This window comes from Nicotiana sylvestris, chromosome 2 (genome assembly GCF_000393655.2).
Source record: "Nicotiana sylvestris chromosome 2, ASM39365v2, whole genome shotgun sequence".
NCBI classification, from domain to species: Eukaryota; Viridiplantae; Streptophyta; class Magnoliopsida; order Solanales; family Solanaceae; genus Nicotiana; species Nicotiana sylvestris.
Window position 1 is genome coordinate 162,754,988 of NC_091058.1, and position 23,749 is coordinate 162,778,736.

At 38.1% G+C, this 23,749-nt stretch overlaps 1 long non-coding RNA gene across 1 annotated transcript; it reads right to left on the minus strand.

Moving 5' to 3' along the window:
- Window positions 1-8,267: 8,267 nt before the first annotated feature.
- LOC104224613 (uncharacterized) lies at window positions 8,268-13,128 on the minus strand. Its single transcript, XR_710390.2, has 3 exons — window positions 12,931-13,128; window positions 9,168-9,227; window positions 8,268-8,700 (listed from the first exon to the last, which is right to left on the minus strand). It is a non-coding gene; the product is annotated as an uncharacterized lncRNA (long non-coding RNA).
- Window positions 13,129-23,749: the final 10,621 nt, after the last annotated feature.

Here is a 23,749-nt window from a genome sequence, read left to right on the forward strand (position 1 = left end):
GAGAATATAATGACGCAACCGGTTGTTTCGAGCTCTAGCGCGTTATTCAATAGTTTGAGGCCTTGAGTAGCAGCACTTCATGTTTTATGACTCGTACGTGTGGTCAGAATTGATTTTTGGAAGTTCGGAGTAGATTTTGAAGGAATATTTTCAATTCAGAAGATTTAAGTTGGAATAGTTGACCAAGGTTTGACTTTTGAGTAAACAAACTCCGAATTGAGATTCGAAGGTTCCAATAGGCTCGTATGACAATTTCATCTTTAGGCGTATATTCGGGTTGAGTATCGGGTGGTCCGGGAGAATTTCAGCGCTTATTGTGGAAAGTTGGCATTTTGAAGGTTTTAGAAATTCCTAAGTTTGACTTGAAGTGGACTTTGAGGTTATTGATGTCCGTTTGGGATTCCGAGCCTTAGAATAGGTTCGTAATATGATATGTGACTTGTACGTAAAGTCTAGCGTTATTCCGGAATGTTAAAGTATGATTCGGACGCGTTCATCGAAGTTTAAATGTTTGAAAGTTAAAAGAAGGATTTTGATCTTCGATTCATGATTTTGATATTATTTGTGGGGTTTCGAGCATTTGGATAATGTATTAGAACTATTTGGCATGATTGGACGGGCTCCCGGGTGCCTCGGCTGTGTTTCGGGATGAGTTCGGACTATTTCTCTATGTTGTGCAGCTACAATTTTCTGGTGTGTTCGATATGCTTCGCGATCGTGAAGGTAAGAATGCGATCGCGACGATAAGAACACGATCACGAAGGGTTAAGTAGACGGGTAGAATTTTGTTCTACGCGATTGCGTAATTGGTGTCGTGTTCGCGGAGGTCGAGTTGGAGGTTCTTCGCGTTCGCGGAGGAGCTATCGCGAACACACTGGGTTAATGGTCTGGCATGTTGGGGGAGAGTTCTTCTACGCGATCGCGTAGTGGAGCTCACGATCGTGTGAGAAGAAGTGGCTAGGCATCACGATCCCGGTTTGGATGTCGCGTCCACGAAGAAGAGATTTTAGAGCAGGGCTGGTTGGCCTTCACGATCGCAAAGAAGGACCTGGGCAGACTTGATTTTTATATGGGATTTGGTTCATTTCTCTCTGATTTTCAATTGGTTGGGCAATTTTTGGAGTTCTTGGAGGGGATATTTTCGTCATCTATTATGAGGTAAGTTATTCCCTCTTGTTGTAAGATAAATAAATGAGTTATATATGGATTTAAATATGAAACTTTGTAGAAATTGCGGGATTCGGAAGAAAACCTAGAATTTGATATTTTTGAATTTTGACCATGAAATTGGGCATGGAATTGAGAATAAATTATATATTTGAGTTTGTGGTGTTATGGGTAATGATTATTTTTGAAAATATTCAGAATCCAGGCACGTGGGCTAAAGGGTTGACTTTGTTGACTTTTCGAACGGAGTTAGAAATTGTTATAAATTGTAAAATATTAAGAATTTGAGCATATTTTGATTGGTTTGCACGTTGTTTGACTAGTTTCTGATCGATATGCATCGATTTGTGGTGTTAGAGAGGCGATGGGGCTGGTTATGAAATTTCGGAACGAGGTAAGTCTCATGTCTAATATTGTGAGGGAGAAACTACCCCTGGGTGATGTATTTGATATATGCTACTTGTTGTGGGGGCTACGTACATACGAGGTGACGAGAGTCCATACGTAACTAGATTCATGTTTATGTTTGGGTAGACCTAGGATGATACCATGCAATAAATTGTATTACTTGAAGTTAATTGTTAGTTTAATTACTTGAAGAATATGAGCGAAAGCTGATAGAGATCATATTAGATCGAATCTCAATTTCGTAAGTTATTTGGTAGGATAATAGATTGATGGTAAATATCATGTTTACGTTTCGTCTCTGACCCCTGTATAGTAAATACGCAAGTCGTAAGTCGATAAGTTTCTTCTCTTATATCACTACTAGAAATTAGGTTTATGGCAACAGTTCCAAAACCGTTGCGGGAGATATTGCGATGGTTTTGCGGCCGTTACAACAAATTTCGTTGCAATAGATCTATTGTGACGGTTCTGTGTAACGGCTAAATAACCGATGAAATAGATAGTCTATTGCAACGGTTATTCATGAATGATATTGCGACGATTTTTTTGATTCTATAGGAATGGTTAAAAACCGTTGCAATAGAGTTTATCAGCAATTGTTGTTGAGGCTATTACTACAGTTATTATATACTATTGCAGCAATTACTTTGTGCTAATGCTACAATTACTTAATGCTATTGCGACAGTTACGTTATACAATGGCAACAGTCACTTTTGGCTTATGCGATTTGGGACTCATGCTATTGCAACGGTTATGTTGATATATTACGACGGTTATTTTCTGGGCTACTGCAACGGCTATCATATCTCTATTGCCCACAGTTAAACAAATCAACAATGTAACATACCTTGAAGTATATATAATTTATGAGAAATCTATTTTTAAACAAAATCAGAATTCAGAAGTTGTAATATCCATAAAAGCAAAATATATAACAATATCTGCCAGTGAATTGGAACACAAAAGTTTCGAAAGTGTTCAAAAATAAAATGTTTCTACAACATATGTAAAGTTTCATCATGAATCAACCTAATACTCCTAAGTAAGATCTTCATCACTTTTGCCTTGTTCAAGTTCTCCACCTACAAATAATCAAAAAACAAACAATTTAGCAAAAGTTTTATAAAAGGATTTCATATAAATATATATATATATATATATATATATATATATATATATATATATATATATATATATATATATATATATATATAGACACAACCATCCAATAGTTATAGTAAAGGGATAATCCAAAAGATTTCTCATTCAATAAGATCTCAGAGAATCTACAAGACAATAAGATTTTTTTTAAAAAAAAAGTTCAATTGTCTTTGTCAAATGTAAAGCAATGGAAACACAAAGAGAAACAATAGATCCTATTTTTGATACACAAGAGAATGAAAATTGCTCAGTTTGCTTTAGGGGTGGGTGTTCGGTACTTCAGTACGGTATTTAAGAATTATGGTTCAGTACTTCGGAATTTAGTATATCAAGTATACATACCAAATGTCGTATCAAAGTAGTTCAGTATGTTTTGGTATTTCATGTTTGGTTCGGTACGATTTCGGTAGCCAACCAAACATTCAATTTAATAATTAAAGTCAAGACCTTCATAAATACAAAAGATAATCCACCTCCAAATATAGAAATAGAAACTAGAGGTTACTACAGCAGAGATAATAATAGCTTTGCAGGCAATCATTTTCTATGAAATAAAAGAAAACAAAATTCTTTATTATGCTGCAAAGGTAAATAATGGAGTAACCTCTTTATCACTCTAATCAGAAACATTTTTGTGCAACTCTCTTCATACTAGATTGCTGATTGGTAAAATTATAATTCATTCTTGTGATTCCCTCTGTTGCGGTAAATTACAAGTACAACTTGGATCAAGATAAAACTGAAATGACATCTTATAGAGGTTCTTGTATTAGTCACACTAACAGAGGTTCTTGTATTAGTCACACTAACAGTGGTTAACATTTCCATTCTTGTACTTTGTTTTTGATAAAGGGATTTATTATTAATAGCAACTTCCATTCCTCGACTTCTTTGTAGATTTTTATTTTTATTTTTATGATGGTTAACTAGAACTTTGCAAGGATCAAATAGCTCATTGCAATGCAGTGTGATTGCTCTAGGTAGTTTATCACTACTTAATAACCTTTGACTTGTTTTAGAATTCCCTTATTTGGAATTCCAAGAGATCCCCATGTTTCAATATGAACTAGAACCTCCAACAATGTGAACTTAGCCACACAAGATGATAGCATTACAATATCCTAATAAAGTTTATACTAACCACTATCAGAAATATTAATGGTTCTATAATGCCTCATTTTAGCAGGTTTCATGAAAGGAAGAAAGGCAGAAAAAGAATTGATTTTATCACAAACATCAACAGTTTTTAACTTTAAAAAACAACAGCTATACTGTAGATTTTTAAACAAAAAATAGCAGCTCTACAGTTGCTAAAATATGAATTTTAACCTGGGAATAAATTGATACTAACCTTCATTGTTGCTACCTGTAGAGGTCGACGGATCAGTTGATTAGCAGCTTGTGGTGCAGAGGTAGCTTCTCCTAGTGACGAAACAGACAATGTTGCTAATATGTTTGGATTAATTAATCTTGCATGCTGAAGTTGAGCAATTACATTTGCAGTAATTTCTTGTCGAATAGTTCTTTTTTGTTCCTCCATTCGTTCCTCCATTTTTCGAATCCTTTCTTGCATTTCTTGCACTGTATCATTTGTGGCATTTGAAGTAGGCTCGAAATGGACAACTTTTCCTTTCAAAGTAGTCTTTGTAACTCCTCGTCCATATAATCTTAAACGTCCTAGATGTTTAGGACCCATGACAGATGAAAATGCATTAACAGACTGACTGCCATCTACACTTTGTTGTGTTTTAATTTTTTTCCATTTCATCCTAACAAAGCAAATTCAACAAAAGAATTAAAGTTAATCAAAAAATAAGAAGAAGAATAAATAAAATGATCTCATCTAAAACTTGCAAATAGATAATATTCGTACAATTTTACTAATTGTATTTTCGTCTAAGTCCTTGTACAAACACCCAGGTTTTCTTGCTCTTGTGGACACAAAAATCTCCTTAAGTGATACAGATTCCTTCATTTTTTCCTAGTCGCATGAAAATGGATATAAGAGATTTTTAAGAAATATAAGTTTAGATATAATAATAAATAAGAGTACACAACAATTCATTGCAGATTACAACAAAACTTGTTTTGCCAGCATTGTGTGGATCCGTCATCTTTTTCCGATTCTCCTTGTTGATTTTGGATGATTTCTGCAAATAAAATGAGTCAATATAATATATCTAAATAACACAATTAGTAGCATTTTGAAAAAAATAGAGGAATAAAAAATATGTTCATTAAAAAGGTATATATTTTTTAAAACTTCATCAAGAGAACCTGTAGGGCATACATTATAACATTTACTTCAAGCCATATTTGAACTTGATAATCTACAATCAGTAACAATTATTGGTATATAACCTGTAAAATTGAAGCAATTCAGAATAAAACTCTAAGGAAAAAACAAATGCAAAAGGACTAAAAACATATAAATAAGAAAAACAATCATATGATATTTCTAAGAAAATGGAATTACTACTCACTAAAAAGGAATGACGAGTATATATTTAAAGAAGTTCAAAAGGTTCTTTATCTATCATCAGCCTCCATCCAATCCCAATCAGTATCATCATATTTATCCTCCTCTTCCGATATTTCCACAGTTGTATCTTGTGATTGGAAAGGCATATCAATGATATCAACAGGTATATCTTCTCTCGACCATCTGACATCCACATCAAGTAATCTATTTGACGAACCAATATCATCATTAGGCTCTATCCAAAATGTTTCTCCAATATTATGACAATTCTCTGCTTCCAAATCATACAGATAGACATGAAATTTATTTCTTGCATAATAAACATCTTTCTTAATTGGATCCTACATATACTAAACTTGATGTACTTAAGATGCTAGTACAAAAGGGTCATCCGTACCACATTTTTTTGTTGAAGTACACCCGCGTTAATCCATATGTATCTCATTCATTATGAAACCAATCATATCTAAATAGTACGACACTAAAATAGTCCCAATAATCAATTTGAATTATATCCTGAGTAGCTCCATAGTAGATAACCGTTCCATCGATGGGATTTTGGTCCCTAGCACTAGCAAAATTATCTGTTGTTGCTGACAAAGTCACTCCATTATTTTGAGTCTTGCATCGAGCATCTCGTTCCGTTGTATGAAATTAATATCTATTAAAGAAATAGGAAGTATATCTTTTAGCCACCGCATTAGGCCCTTTAGCTAGCCATCTTAAATGATTGAGCACTTCAACATTTTAACTTTCTCTGTAAACCATTTTTTGAATTCTCGACTATGAATTCGTGATTTTAACCATGCATTTTCTCTAGTATGATTGTCAATTAAATTATTATGTTCCATGTAAGCATAAATATAAAATTTAATCATTAGACCATTGTAGATAAAGTTCAAAATATCTTATCATGAAAAAAATAAAGTTTAAACTATAAATGACAGTTACATGTTTTATCTTACTTGATAAATGTCTCAACTTGTTCATCCCCAGTATTGAACAAAACATATCGATGTGCTTCAGACCATAACTGTAAATCCATGTCAAAAGTCTTGCTTTTCCTTTTCTTCTTACTTCCGATTGGATGGCATATCTTAGGAAATATAGGTAAAGAATCATCTCCCTCGATTTGAATGCCTTCATCATCCTCAGTTTGATACCGACTGAATCTTGTTTTCACCCCACCATGTAAGTACCTTGAACAAAATGTCAAGAACTCTTCGACCAAAAATCCCTCTGCTATTGATGCTTCTAGATGAGTTTGATTACGAACAAATGACTTGTGCTTACACAGGTTTCTCTCTAAGGGATACATTCAATGCAAATGAGTCGGACCACCAAGCTTAATTTTATTTACTAAATAGATAGGCAAATATTTCATTATATCAAAAAAGATTGGCGGAAAAATCTTTTCTAGGTCATATGCTATATCTATAATTTCAGATTGCATTTTATCAAGATCCCTTAGTTTTATAACCTTATTATATATGGCTCTAAAATAATTCCCCACCTAATCAAGGCCAAAGAGACTTGGGTAACACCTTTATAACCACAACTTGGAGCAAGTAATGCATTATAAAATGAGCATCATGGCTCTTGTATCGTGATATTTTCATCTCATCCACTTGCACACTATGTGATATATTCGAGGTATACCATTTTGGTAATTTGGCTTTTTTAAGACGGTGTAAAATAATTTTTTTTCTTTCGATTTCATGGAGTAACAAGTTTTAGCCAGATGAACTTTTCCATTTTTATCATCTTCTAATGGTTAAGCTCCTTGCGTATCCCCATTTCTTGCAAGTCATAGCGAGAATTTACATGATTCTTGGACTTTCCAAGTATATCCAAGTAAACTATCACATATGTTCTTCTCTATATGTATCATGTCAAGATTGTGCCTCAGTTTATTATGTGCCCAATATGGCAATTCAAAAAAAGATGAATCTTTTCTTCCACTGACCGTCATTATGCCGAGGCCTTTTCTTTTTGCCCTTTCCATAGACATTATTGAATTCACGTAGTTTTTCGAACACTTCTACCCCCGACAAAGGAATAGGCATGGCTCTATGCTCCTCTTTACTATTAAATGATTTCTTATCTTTTCGATATAAATGATCAGGTGGTAAAAATGCCCGATGCCACAAGTAACATATCTTACGACTATGTTTGAGATACTGAGAGCAAGTATCATAAATCACTTGATAATGCTGGAAAATCACTAACTGTCTACAATAAGGCTGCACACATTAGAAATATTTGGTTAGTTTCAGCATCATATGTTTCTACTCACATTTTCCACAGTTTCTTCAATTTATCAATTAGTGGTTGTAGGTACACATCTATATCCTTTCCTAAAGATGACAGACCTGGAATGATCATTGACAACATTATGTACTCCAGCTTCATGCAAATCGATGGTGAAAAAGTATAGTTCATCTATATGACAGCCATGTACTATGGAAAATGCTCATGGTTCGAAATGAGTTAAAACCATTTCTTGGAAGACCCAATCTAAAATTATGAGGATCTCTAGAGAAGTTTGGGTACAACAAGTCAAAATCCTTTTAAATTTCCCCATCAGCAGGATGTCTTATGTTTCCATATTTGGGCCGTTTAGTATCATGCCATCTTATAGCTACAGTTGTTTCAGAACACATGAATATTCTCTGAAGCCTAGGCTTTAAAGGAAAGTACCTTAAAACCTTTACAGCAACTTTGGTGTTTCTATTAGTCAAGCCATCATGAACATTCTTTTATCTAGAAGATCCACACACAGAGCAATTATCTGCCTTCTTATTCTCATTCCAAAATAACATGCAATCGTTAGGGCATGCATGCATTTTCTCATAATGAAGACCCAAATCTTTTATCATATTTTTTGCTTTGTGAAAAGACTCAGGTTACTTAGCAAATGGAAAGGCCTCTTTTAACAAGTCTAACAAGTCAAAAAATGCCACATTACTCAACCCATGAATGTATTTAAACAAGAACAACTGAATGGTGAAATCCAGTTTAGACAAATTTTCACACCCTTGATATAATTCTTGTTTTCTTTCCTACAGTAATTTAAAAAATCTATTTCCATCTTCAGATGGTCCCTCTCTCACTCCTTCATGGCTCAAGTCACCTTCAACATTTCTAAAACTATCATGAAGCGGACCATCAATATCGGCATGCATATTGGAACCATCATCATCATTGGTTGGATGTGGAATATTTCTCGAGGAAAATTCTTCCCCATGAAAAATCCATTTGGTGTAACCATGAGTAAACCCATAAACAACTAAGTGATCCTCCACCACATTTCTATAATTTCAATAACAATTAAAGCATTTTTTACATGGGCATAGTATTTTATTTCTTTGGGAAGCTCCTTCAAACGCTTTATCAAGAAAATCATTCACTCCACGAATATAGTCATCGCTGGATCTTCGGAGACCCATCCAACTTTCATCTCCATTATCCATTGGGTATCCTACATGGTACGAGCAAAACACTTAAATCAAGATTCAAATTGTAAATTTTAATAAAGAACTATGTTCAATAGAACTATCAACAAGTTTAATATAGGAATACATGTAAGGTTAATGCAAAAGATGCATTTCCAACCTCATAAAAATGTGGTATTTATTTAAGTGAAGGTGCATCTATGCTTGGATAAACAATTTGCAGAAAAAAAAAGAAATTTAAAAGTACAAAGTAACCATCTTACAGGTATATATATAGATAAAATGTTTAAGATGCCGCTCAGTATATACAATAATAACACTCTCGACCAATAATAACACTCGCAAGATCCGGAATCTCATGAATCACAAGCTAAGAAAAATACATAAGGTTTCTAACTCCAGAAGTCTAATAATAAAGGAAATACAGGGAAAAGCCTATAACTAAAGGGAGAATAGAGAGGGGTTTCTAGGTCTGCGGATGCAGCAAATATACCTTGAAGTCTCTGAATCGCTTCGCCTCACAGATAGTATGGCTGAGCGGAAGATCGTGGATCTGCACACAAAAAACAAGTGCAGGAAAGGGCATGAGTACACCACATCGATACCGAGCAAGTGCCAACCCTAACCTCGGTCGAGTAGTGACGAGATCAGGTCAGGGCCCTACTAGTTATATATATATATATATATATATATATATATAACAAGGTAAAATAATGTGAAATGAGACAATATAATTAAATTCTAATAATCAATAAAGATGAAATAACAAAAAAATAACTCAATACATAGAGATAGTAATAGGGGATCTCCCAGGATAACATCCCGTAGTCCCAAACGTAAATGTGCAGAGGATCTCCCGGATATTGTTTCGTAGCCCAAATTGTAAATATGTAGGGGAATCTCCCGGAATACCGATCTGTAGTCTCAAAATATATATCCAGTACAGGGGGAATCTCTCGGGATATCGTCCCGTAGTCCCAATTATAAATGTGCAGAGGGATCTCCCGGAATACCGATCTGTAGTCCCAAAGTAAACATGAAGTGGATCCCCCGGAATACCATTCCGTAGTCCTAAAGTAAATACACAACAGTCTCAAGAAAGAATCCTACAGTTTTATTCAAGTTCGTATAAGGAAAATAGAAAATTTCTACTCTAAACATGCAACACAAAATCCAAGTCAGTAGTTAAAGCATGTAAGACAACTAAGTCACATAAGCATGCTTTCCTAAGCTAAACAGGAGGCTTCATGTACTAGTGTTACTCAGTTAATTAGATGAGAAAATTAACAATAGATTAATGTATTAGAACCAAATTAGAGTTAGAATTCATTACCCAATAGTTCTCCTTCAAATTCTCTTAAGAAATTGCCTTCTCTCGAGCTCAAAAATCATTTTTAGAAGCTATGAATTCAAACCCCCCATTTTACGCTTTTTTGCCCAGTGATTTCCGCTTCTGCGAGGGGGTCCACTGCACCTACGGTCACACTCCTGCGGTTCATAGTCCGCACCTGCGGAATTTCATTAAATGACCAGATTCCGCACCTACTCCTTACCTCGCAGAGACGGTTTCGCTTCTGCGGTCCTTGAGCCGCATTTGCGACCAACTACCCTTATGCTATAGTCTGCATCTACGGTTGCCAAATCGCTTCTGCGGTGCCACACCTGCAGTCCAAGCTCCGCAGGTGCGAAACCAACAGGTTCAGCAAGTTCAGAAAATTGCCTAAGTCAAAATCCAATTCCGTTAAGCACCCGAAACTCACCCGAGGCCCTTGGGACCTCAACCAAATATGTCAACCAATCCTAAAACATCATACGGACTTAGCTGAACCCTCAAATCACATCAAACAACGCTAAAACCATGAATTACCCTCCAATCCAAGTCTAATGAACTTGAAATCCCAAGAATTTTACAACCGATGCCGAAACCAACCAAACCATGCCCGATTGACCTCAAACTTTGCACGCAGGTCACATTCAACACTACGGAACTATTTCAACTTTCGGAATCGGATTCTGACCCCGATATCAAAATCTCACTATCGATCCGGAAACTTCAAAAATTCAACTTTCGGCATTTCAAGTCTAAATAAGTTACGGACCTCCAAAACACAATCCGAACATGCCCCTAAGCCCGAAATCACCCAACGGAGCTAGCGGAATCGATGAAATTCCATTCCGACATCATCTTCATATCGTTCCAACTACAGTCCAAATTATAAAACTTAAGCTCTCATTTAGGGACTAAATGTCCCAAAACACTCCGAAACTCAAAATGAATCTTCCCTGCAAATCAAAATAGCAAAAATAAACACGGGAAAAGTAGTTAATAGAGGATCGGGGCGTTAATTCTCAAAACGACCGGCCGAGTCGTTACAAAGTTGCACTTTCAATGGAAAATGTAATTAGTTTATGTTTGTATGCATTTCACGGTTGTCTTTTCGGAGCAATATGGCAATTATACATGACAAGCAAGATGTAAAGGTCATGCTCGACTTCATTCGCTCTTTATACAGTCAGTACATACTAAATTTTATTGTAATTTTCACACCACCAGCAAACTACTATGCTGGTTTCATAATAACTTTACCTTAATTATCAAAAATATCTAGCAATTTTGCATGGACAAATGTAAGCAGTGCAGAATATAGCAATAGCCAAGCAACTATACAAGCCGTTTCTCCTGAAACTTAAGAGCCCTAAAACCCGCATAAGGAATATTCTTTATCTTCAATCCAATGACTAGTTCAATGAACTAACATTAAAATGATAAACTTTTCCTTATCAAAAAAAGAAAAAGAGTGATGCCCTTACAACGAATAAGGTTTAATTACCAAAATCTATCTGTCTTCAGTTGTTATCCTCTTTTATGACTTAGAAAAAAACATACACATTTGACAGAAAGCAACAAAAATGCAAATAAAGAGACTGCCTTATAAGAGAGGACACGAATGTTTGTCCATCAGTTATCAGCTGAGCTAAGGCTCAGCAATTTAATATAGTTTACTTACTCATGAACTACTGTTTAAACTTTTGAAACCACTTTATTGGTGAAAATAACATATGTTATTCTATTTGCATAATCTGCTGAATATTCTGAAATGAAGAGTCATGACAAAGGTTCTATCATATACTTTGTAAATAAAACTTTCAATCAACAGAACACCAAACTATTTAATCTTTCAAAAAAGCAGTGAAAGAATAAAATAACCCACATATTGAATAAAAAAATACAGAAGAAACAAACAAATCTAGCAAATAAGTAAAGAGGAGATCTTCCCGTTAATTTAATTCGAAAGAAATAGATTACTTAATACATCTAGCTAAATCATTATTTTATGAGATTTTGGTAGATATAGATTTATGAGTTAGTTATCCATATTTTCAATGCTGGCTGGGATTTTATGTAACTGTCAGCAATAAAACTTGTTAATTTTCTTGTATTATTGAAGAGTTACCATAAATTGAGGCCAAGAGAATTCTCTTCAATTCCTATTACACAATAAAGAATATTTCACTTTAAAGCATCTATTCAATCATACCATTCAAATTAATACTAATTACCCACCCTTTATGTCACATATTACACTTTTCTCAAGCAACTCCCTAATCACTGGTATTTGTAGGACTTCATTTTCTCCTCTTCTTTTGATAACTTACTTTTCTCATATTGTTTGAAAGCAAACAGAAATTCTCTAATATCTAATATCTTCATTTTTCCTCCCTTAGATAAAGACCCAACAAGTACTTTATAAGCACAGAAGAAAAGCTAATATGACACTGCGCGTTATACTCCAACTGATCTAAGAAACTAGGGAAGTGTTGAATTAAATATATAATTGCAATGACAAATAAAACAGTTATTCTATGGTTTATTTCAATTTTCCTCTCACTTGCAAAATAAATAAATAAATAAATAAATAAGAATAAAAAATAAAATTTACATAGTGTAAAGCAAGAGAAGACTTACAAGAATGAATTCAATAAAGTGCGTATGGCCTGTTAGATAACTAGCAAAATAAAATCCATTCACCAATGAACATTCAGTTTCATCCTAATATATCTCGTTACCTAAACCCAAAATCAAAAAAAAAAAAACCACCTAAAAATCTAATAACCCTTGAACTGAAACTTTATTCAAAGCAAACCCAAATATTACAATTTTGCAATAAATAGAAAGGCAAACTCATCGCATACATTTTCCGATCAATAAAATAAAAAACAAATTATCAAGGATTTTCATATAATAAAGTACTAACCTTTTTTATTTGAAGTGAGTATGATTATTACCTCAAGATTCTTAGTGGCAAAGACTGAGAGAGCAACAAAATAATGAAAAAATTGCTGTAGAGAAAAGTACAAAGGGGCTAGGGGAAGGGGGAGAGAAAGAGAGAAGAACTCGTTGGAATTTCTCGGATCTTTGTTGGTGGCTCAACTATCTTGATTAGGGCTTTTGGTACTTTGAATCCATGTTTGGACTTTAATTTTAGTTTTTTCTTTTTTTTTTCCTCTCCGTCACTTAGTTCTTTTCCTTGAAAAAATTGGCGGGTTAATAAATTCAGAAGCGGCAATATGTGGAGGGAAAGCAACACTGTCGCAATAGTCTTTTTAATTAAATAACTGTCGCCATAGATATATATGTTGTCATGTTTAAATAAATCATCGCAATAGACCTGTTTATGGCAAGGATTATGCTCTAACATGACGGTTTATTCTACTATCTATCTCAATAGCCCTGATAGAATTATGCGACGATTATAACCGTTGCCATAGGTTATCTATTGCAATGCTTATATAAACGTTGTTAAAAAACCGTTGCAATAGGTCTATTTTCTAGTGATATATAAGGATCGAGTCGAATGCCTCAACAATATTTTTATATATGAGATGCATCCATAGATCGGGCCGTACGACCTCAGCAGTGCGTGTACACGACTATATAGATCGGGACGAACGACCTCGGTATAATTCGTGCGTAAAATTGCTAGGAGTCCGACAACCGCGAGATTACCCTCCTAATTAAACTTTGAAATTACGTAAGATTCTCATTATGACCTGAAATTGGATATTCAATTGATGGTTCTTATTTGTTGAGATATCATGTGGCAGTTGGGGATATTTAACTGATAATATTTGTTAACGGATTTCATTATCTATTGTTCCTTATTCTATTGATAATGTTGTGTTTCATGCCTGCTTATAATTCCTGTATTTTATTTATTGAACCACTAGTAAGTGTTGATGTCAACCCCTCGTCACTACTTATCCGGTGTTAGGCTAGATACTTACTAGGTACCCGTTGATTTACGTACTCACGCTACACTTTTGCACTGAACGTGCAAGATCTGACAGGTTCATTTGATGGTCATCCTGACACGTAGGGGCAATTGCTTAGGGGATTTTATAGTGAGCTGCTTCTTATGCTACACATCGCAGCCCTCAAAGTCTCCATCTTTTTTATTTACTTTATCTTGTCTATTTTATTTTCCAGATAGTTGTTTTACTATTACTGCACTCTTTAGCAGATGCTCATGCACTTGGGACACCGGGTTTTGAGGATGTTCTAGAATTTTATATGGTTTTGCTTAACTTTGAAACACTTTTAATTTATATTTTATTTAAATTGTATGTATCTATGTTTTTAATGCATTAATTATCTAATTAATAAGATTCTTGATTTCAAAATAATAAAAATGAATAATTAAGTTGGTAGTTTATCGTTGGCTTGCCTAACAGCGACGTTGGGCATCATCACGACCTATAGCAGGTTTTGGGTCGTGACACTATCGGTGCACGCTGGTACTTGGTGCTCAGCATCACATATGGACGAATAGAAAGAAATCGAAGTTCTAGGCTTCAAGCTAAAACTAGATCGCACGATAAGGAATGAAAGAATGGAAGTTTCCCAAATGCCCCGTAGCCTCTCGAAGATAGGTATGGACGTCATCTTACCTGTAACACCCCGTAAATTTGAATTAGATGTGGATGCATTAAATGAGAATTAATGTGATGGTTATCAATTGAATATGATAATAAGTGTAAGAGACATATCATAAGTGATTCAGGGTCCAATGAGAGACCTAATTTTAAGCCAAGTTGGAAAATTACATGATAGACTAAAATTTCAAATGAGTACGCACAAGACCACATTTTGGACGAGCATATCTAAATATATTTAAGGTGTTAGGTAATGCAGAACCTATCAAATGAAAGGTCTTTGAGTCTAGTTTCTAACGATTTAAACTATTCATCATTCGGACATTCCTAGAAGAAGTTATGATCAAATTACCAAAATCAGATCACCTAGTTATTTTGGCGGACAACGAAGCGAGGCTCGCTTCACCAGACCGGGCGTGGATCCTGCCTTCCCTTAAGGGTGTTGGACAGCGAAGTGGGGCTCACTTTGCCAGACAGGGCGTGAACCAGCTTGGGTCTTTTTAAGCAAATTCGGGGGTTCACTTCCCCCATTTCTTTTGGACGAATTTTAGGATTTTCTTCCACTCTCTCAAGAACTCCAACTCCTCCCATCTTCACGGTAAGCAATCCCCATTATCTTTGTGTGAATTCCATTATTTTTATACTAATATTGATGAAATATACACATATAATACTTAGATCTTCAAGAGATTTCTTTAACAACTCAAAGGAAGGTTTTGCAAGATTTCTTCTATAAAGGTAATGCCTTCACCTTCTAATTGATTTTAACATTGGATTAATGATTATAGACTATAGTTCATGAGATATGAGTTGATGGGTTTGATAGAAAAGCATGGACAGTTATAAGTTTGGGTTGTTGATTGTTGATTATTGGTTAAGGTTGTTGTTTACCTTATGGGTGATAAAGAATGGTATTGATTATAGTAATTTGAGGTTTTAGAATTTATCTATGTAAGGACCCGGTCGGTCATTTCATGTGTTAGCGTTCTGTTTCCCCTATTTGTGCTTTTCATTGTCTTGTTCAGTTGTATTATATGTTATCGGGTTGGTTGGATCAGGTTCGGAAAGGTTTTGGTAAGGTTCGATACACTTAGTCTCTTTTGAGTAAGCTTAAGTTGAAAAAGTCAACCGGATATTGACTTATGTGAAAAGAGACTCGGATGTGAATTCCGATGGATCGAATAGCTTCGGGAGGTGATTTGGGACTTAGGAGCATACTTGGAATGTGTTTTGGAGGTCCAGAGTAGATTTAGGCTTGAATTGGCGAAATTGGAATTTTGGCGTTTTCTGGTTGATAGGTAAGATTTAAATATAGGGGTCGGAATGAGATTTCGGAAGTTGGAGTAGTTCTGTTGTATCATTTGGGACGTGTGTGCAAAATTTCAGGTCATTCAGACCAGGTTTGATAGACTTTTTGATCGAAAGCAGAATTTGGAAGTTTTTTAGGATTCTTAGGCTTGAATGCGATGTAAATTTGGTGTTTTGATGTTGTTTTGAGTGTTTCGAAGAATGGAACAAGTTTTAATGAGGTTATGAGATATGTTGGCATGTTTGGTTGAGGTCCCGAGGGCCTCGGGTGAGTTTTAGGTGGTTGAACGGATCATTTCATGTTGGAGGAAATTGCAGAAAAACTACTGTTGGTGTTACATGTTTTTGACCTTCGCGTTCGCGTTGGATGTCCTGCGTTCGCAAAGGGTTAGGACGTGAGGCAGTGGAGTTGGCCTTCGTATTCGCAAAAGTGGTACCACGTTCGCGAAGGGTTGAGATCAATGGTCAACGCGTTCATAAGGGTCTTGCCGTGTTCGCGTAGAGGAAGGTGAGCAGATGGGGTCATGGAGGATTGTTCTTCGCGTTCGCGAGCTGGTAGTCACGTTCGCGATGAGTTGAGAAACTAAGGCTTCGCATTCGCATTCATGGGGTTGCGTTCGTGATGAAGGAAAAAGTGATCAACATAAGTTTTTGCTTTGCGAACGCGAGGCATTGACCGCATTCATGAAGAAGGATCGTGAATAGCTAGGCAGAATGTTTAAAAGGCCATATCCGCGATTTTAGGTCTAAAGTTTCATCATTGTTGAGCGACTTTAGAGCTTTATGAGGAGGATTGAAGAGGGAATCAAAGGGAAACACTTGGAGGTAAGATTTATGGACTTAATACTCGATCCTAATGTGATTTCTACCTAATTAAACATGGAATTTATGGAATCTAAAGTCTAAAATTGGAAGTTAGGGCTTGGAAATTGGAGACCTAAATCTAGGGATTTGAGGGGCCATTTTTGGTCAGATTTTGATGTATTTAATATGTATGAAATCGTGAGAGTGTTAGGGTTTTAGTTTTGTGATTTTTATCGAAATCCGAGAAGTGGGCCCGGTGGTAGGGTTTGGCTAATTTTGGTATTTTTGATGTAAATTGGTTATTTTCGAGTGTGCTTTGTTCCCTTAGCATATTTTGATGGTATAAATCTGTTTTTGATAGATTTGGAGAATCCGTAGGCCGATTCGAGAGGCAAAGGCATCGTGGGCTAGAGTTTGGACCGGATAAAGGTAAGTAATGATTGTAAATTCTGTCCTGAGGGTATGAAATCCTAGATTTCACATCGTTGTGCTACTTTGAGGTGACACATATGCTAGATGACGAGTGTGGGGTCGTGCACAGTTGGGGATTTTGACTTAGTCTGCCCCGTATGACTGTTTAATCGTGTATTTGATTGAAAACTATTTGCTATCGTCATGTTTCGGGCTGAATGCCATATTTGGGCCTCGTGCCAATCGTTTTGGACCCTTAGGGGATTTTAACTACTATTCCTCACTATTTTGACTTCATATTTGTACTCAGTCTTGCAGTATTGTACTGTTTTCATAACTCAGCCATGTTTACTCTGTTTTGACATTTTTAAATGATATTGTGGGCTGAGTATCATGTTTTACTGTGCCCGAGTGGCATTTAGAGATCTCTAACTGAGTGAGGCCGAGGGCCTTTGTTGTGAGGTTATTATGGGATTGGGCTGTATGCCGTAGCAGTATTGTGCTGATTCATGATTATGGGGCCGTGGGCCTGATTTGTTACGCTACGAGGTGTCTTATTATAAGGCCGAGTGCATGTTTGATTATGCCACGAGATGTCTTGATATTGCTCTTGGGCTGTAAGGAGCCCCTCCTGGAGTTTGTACACCCCAGTGAGCGCGAGTACCCAGTGTGAGATGTGATATAGCTCGAGGGGCTAATGTTGTTCCATGTTATTGTTCGAGGGGCAGATACAAGTGATTGTGAGATAGCCCGAGGGGCTGGTTCTATTGGTATGTTGACCAAGGGGCTGATTTATGGTTCTATCTTTTCTCCCTGTTTTCATTAACTCGGTTGCACTACTAAAAGATGTTTTAAAGTGGTTTTTACTGAACTAAGGTGTTTCTACGAGCTCTTACTGTTTTATTGCATTGTTCTGGTTTTATACTGCCTCGTTGTAGCATTTTGCTGTGTTTTACGTGTTTTCTTATCGTTCAGCTCCCTTTACTTTTATTACTTACTGAGTTCGTACTCACATTACTCCCTGCACCCTGTGTGCAGATTTAGGAGTCTCGGATTACGCTAGCGAGGGCTGATTGCTTTCCTACAGGCTGTTCGGAGTTAACTAGGTAGCTGCTCGACATTCGCATCCCAATGTTTCTCCTTTCTACGTTTACTTTCCTTGTACTAGCTTTATACTAGACTGTGTATCTTTTCTTACTCTTAGATGGATTTTTAGATGCACATGACTGGTGACACCTCGATGTCGGGCTGTGTTATTTTTGCATTGTTCTATTCTACTCTTTATTTTGGGATTTATTGTTTATGTATGACTTCAAAAGAATTATTATAACTGTCTTAATTGGTTTGTGGGTTTGTGTTTGCTGGCCTTGTGTCACGAGAGGCGCCATTACGACTGGGTCCGGTTTGGGGTCGTGACAAGTTGGTATCAGAGCCTAGGTTACATAAGTCTCACGAGTCATGAGCAGGTTTAGTAGAGTCTCGCAGATCAGTATGGAGACGTCTGTATTTATTCTCGGGAGATTGCAGAACATTAGGAAAACTTCATATTCCTGAAATTCTTATCGTTCGAATCTGTTGATCCGAGTAATAAACTTATGTTATTCTATTCTCTCAGAGATGGTGAGGACAAGTGCTACCGGTCAGGATGGGTGACCACCAATACCACCAGTTGGGGCCAATAGAGGTCGAGGACGAGGTCGAGGCCATGGTAGGGGCAGGGGAGTAGCCCCACAGAGCAGTTAGGGCAGCACCTGCAGATCCACCAGCTGCACCATTTCATGATCATGTCCTAGTTGTGGACGCTCCAACAACACCAGCTTAGGCACCAGCTGTGCCCATTGTGATTCCAGTTCTTCAGGAGGCCCTGGCCCAGATTCTATTAGTATGCACTGGCCTAGCTCAGGCGGTCTCAGTCATCATAACCACAACTACTTCTCAGGACGGAGGAGGCACTCAGACTCCTGCAGCTTGCACACCTAAGCAGGTCGTGCAGGGACTTCAAACACCAGGGGCACCTCCAGCTTAGCCGGTTGCAGCTATTCAGGACTATGTAGCTCCTATTATGCCAGAGGATGAGCAACGCAAGTTGGAGAGGTTGGTAGACTTCAGCCTCCAACTTTCAGTGGTACAGAGGGCGAGGATGCTCAAGGTTTCTTGGACAAGTGTTAGAGGATTATTTGCACAACGGGTATTCTAGAGACCAGCGGGGTCACTTTCACTACTTTTTAGTTTTCTGGAGCTTACTTCACTTGGTGAGAGGCTTATGAGAGGTGTATGCCATTTGGTGCAGCACCCCTTACCTGGTAGTAGTTCTCTGTTCTCATTTTGGAGAAGTATGTGCCACAGTCTCCCAGAGAGGAGCTGCGCAGTTCGAGCAGTTGCAACATGGAGATATGACTGTGACACAATATGAGATGAGGTTCTCGGAGTTAGCTCATCATGCCGTTTGGTTGGTTCCTACGGAGAGGGATAGGATTAGGAGTTTCGTTGATGGCCTCACTATCATCTTCGTATTCTCATGACTAGGGAAAAGGTATCTAGTGCTACTTTTGAGGAGGTTGTTGACATTTCTCACGAGATTGAGTCAGTTCGTTGCCAGGAGTGAGATGAGAGGGAGGCCAAGAGGCATTGGGGATCTGGTAGTTAGGGTGGTGCTCCTTCGAGAGGTCTGTTTTAGCACGGCAGAGGCCGTCCATTCATACATGCTCAGTCAACTCGCTTAGGTTTTCATGGGGCGTCATCGGGTCATGGTTCTCATAACTCTTATCAGGGCCATTCATCACTCAGTGCCCTTCTAGCCCAGATTTCATCCCGTGCTCCATCAGTTCAGGGCTCTTCTATACCAGGTGCATATGCTAGTCATTCCAGTGCTAGGGGTTCCCTTCAGTCCCCACCTCCAGCACCAGGGATTGTTTATGAGTGTGGAGAGTTTGGTCATATATGGAGGTAGTGTCCCGTCATCTTGGAGGTTCATCTCAACAGAGGGGTCAGCTATCGGCTTCAGCTCCAGTTACTTCACTACCTACCTACCTACCTATCTAGATAGGGGTGGAGGTCAGTCAACTAGGGGTCTCCCTAGAGTGGGAGGTCGATCAAGTGGTGGTTAGGCCTATATCTATGCACTCCCAACTAGACCCGATGATATTTCTTCAGATGCTGTGATTACAGGTATTGTCTCAGTCTGCCACAGAGATGCCTCTGTGTTATTTGATCTCGGTTCCATTTTTTCATATGTGTCTTCATATTTTGCTTGTTATTTGGTATGCCCAGTGAGTCTCTTATTTTATCTGTTTGTGTATCTACTCCGGTGGGCAATACTATTGTTGTGGACCGTGTGAACCGGTTGTATGTGGTGACTATTGGGGGTCTGAAAACCCGAGTGGATCTGTTATTACTTTGTATGGTGGACTTTGATGTGATATTGGCCATGGATTGGCTATCGTCGTGTCATGCTATTTTGGACTGTCATGCTAAGACAGTGACATTGGCTATTTCGGGTGTGCCACAGATTAAGTGGCGAGGTTTAACTGATTTTGTCCCCAGCAGGGTGATTTCGTTCTTGAAGGCCCAGCGGATGGTTGAGAAATGTTGTCTTTCATACTTAGCCATTATGAGGGATGTCAGTACAGAGACTCCTAGTATGGATTCTATTCCTGTGGTGAGGAATTTCCCCGATGTGTTTCCTGCAGACCTGCCGATCATTCCACCGGACAGGGATATTAATTTTGGTATTGATCTGGTGCCGAGCACTCAGCCCATTTCTATTCCACCATATCGTATGACACCAGCGGAGTTGAAGGAGAAACTTTAGGAACTCCTTGATAAGGGGTTCATTCGGCCTAGTGTATCATCTTGGGGTACGCCTATTCTATTTGTGAAGAAGAAGGATGTCATGATGAGGATGTGCATTGATTACAAGCATTTTAACCAAGTAACAATCAAGAACAAGTATCCCTTGCCTCGTATCGATGATTTGTTTGACCAGCTTCAGGGAGCGAGAGTGTTCCCCAAGATTGTACTTCTTTCAAGGTATCACCAGCTAAATATCAGGGACTCGAATATTATTAAAACAGTTTTGAGGACCCGATATGGTCATTATGAGTTCCTGATGATGTCTTTTGGGCTGACCAATGCCTTAAAAACGTTGATTCATTTGATAAACAGCGTGTTTCGGCCTTATATCGACTCGTTTGTCATAGTTTTCATTGATAATATTCTGGTGTATTCACGTAGCCAAGAGGAGCACGCAAAGCATTTGAGAGTTGTGTTGCAGAGATTGAGGGAGGAGAATCTTTATGCAAAGTTCTCCAAATGTGAGTTTTGGCTTAGTTTAGTGGCATTCTTAGGGCATGTGGTGTCCAGTGAGGGTATTCAGGTTGATCCGAAGGAGATAGAGGCGATTCAGAGTTGGCCCAGACCATCCTCAGCCACAGAGATTCATAGCTTTCTTAGTTTGGCAGGTTATTACCGTCGGTGTGTTCAGGAATTTTCATCTATCGCATCGCCCTTGACCAAGTTGACTCAAAAGGGTTCTCCATTCAGGTGGTCAAATGAGTGTGAAGAGAGCTTTTAGAAGCTCAAGACAACCTTGACCACAACCCTAGTGTTAGTTTTGCCATTAGCTTTAGGTTCATATACCGTGTATTGTAATGCTTTGAGAGTTGATATTGGGTGTATGTTGATGCAGAAGACTAGAGTTATTGCCGCAGCTTCTCGTTAGTTGAAGCCCCATGAGAAGAACTACCCTGTTCATGATTTGGGGTTGGTTACCATTGTTCACGCGTTAATGATTTGGAGGAATTATTTGTATGGTGTGTCTTGTGAGGTGTTTACTGATCATCGTAGCCTCTAACACTTGTTCAAGCAGAAGGATCTCAATTTGAGAAGATGGTTGGAGCTGCTAAAGGACTACGATATCACTATTTTGTACCATCCGGGGAAGGCCAATATGGTGGCCGATGCCTTGAGTAGGAAGGCGAGGAGTATGGGGAGTCTGGTATATATTCCAGTTGGGGAGAGACCTCTTGCAGTTGATGTTTAGGCCTTGGCCAATTGGTTTGTGAGGTTGGATATTTTGGAGCCCAGTCGGGTATTGGCTTGTGTGATTTCTTGGTCTTCCTTATTTGATCGCATCAGAGAGCGCCAGTATGATGATCCTCATTTGCTTGTCCTCAAGGACAGAGTTCAGCACGATGATGCCAGAGACGTGACTATTGATGACGATGGGGTATTGAGGATCCAGGGTAGGGTATGCGTTCCCAATGTGGATGGGCTTCGGGAGTTGATTCTAGAGGAGGCCAATAGCTCGCGGTATTCCATTCATCCGGGTGCTGCAAAGATGTATCGGGATTTCAGACAACATTATTAGTAGAGGAGAATGAAGAAGGACATTGTGGGATTTGTAGCTCGGTGTCTCAATTGTCAGTAGGTGAAATATGAGCATCAGAGAATGAGTGGCTTACTTCAGCAGATAGATATTCCAGAGTGAAAGTGGGAGCGGATCACCATGGACTTTGTAGTTGGGCTCCCATGGACTTTGAAGAAGTTCAATGCTATTTGGGTGATTGTGGATCGGCTGACCAAGTCCGTGCACTTCATTCCTATGTGTACTACCTATTCTTCAGAACGGTTGGCAGAGATCTATATCTGAGAGATTGTTTGTTTGTATGGTGTTCCCGTTTCCATCATTTCAAATAGGGGCACTCAGTACTTTACAGTTTTGGAGGTCTATGCAACGAGAGTTGGGTACTCAGGTTGAGTTGAGCAAAACTTTTCACAGATAGGGGCACATGTTGTGCGCTTGTGTCATTGACTTTGGAGGGTCATGGAATCAGTTTCTACCGCTCGCAGAGTTTACTTATAACAATAGTTATCAGTCGAGTATTCGGATGGCTCCATACGAGGCTTCATACGTGAGGTGGTATAGATCTCCAGTTATTTGGTTTGAGCCGGGTGAGGCTAGGCTATTGGGTACAGACTTGGTGTAGGATTCTTTAGACAAGGTGAAGGTGATTCAGTAGAGGCTTCGTACCACGCAATCAAGACAAAAGAGTTATGCTGACAGGAAGGTTCGGGATGTGTCTTACATGGTTGGTGAGAAGGTTCTATTGAAGGTTTCACTTATGAAAGGTGTTATGAGATTTGGGAAGAAGGGTAAATTGAGTCATCGGTTCATTGGGCCTTTTAAGGAGCTTCGGAGGATTGGGGAGGTGACTTATGAACTTGCTTTGCCACCCAGCTTATCGAGTGTGCATCCGGTATTTCATGTTTCTATGCTCAAAAAATATATTAGCGATCCGTCTCATGTTTTGGACTTCAGCACGGTTTAGTTAGATGATGATTTTACTTATGATGTGGAGCCAGTAGCTATTTTAGAGCGTCAGGTTCGAAAGTTAAGGTCAAAGGATATAACTTCAATGAAAGTGCAGTAGAGAGGTCGGCCCCTAGAGGAGGCTACCTGGGAGACCGAGCGGGAGATGCAGAGCAGATATCCTCACCTATTTGAGGCTTCATGTAATTTTCTTGACTCGTTTGAGGATGAACTTTTGTTTAAAAGGGGGAGGATGTAACGACCCGACCGGTCATTTCATGAGTTACCACTCTGTTTCCCCCTTTTCG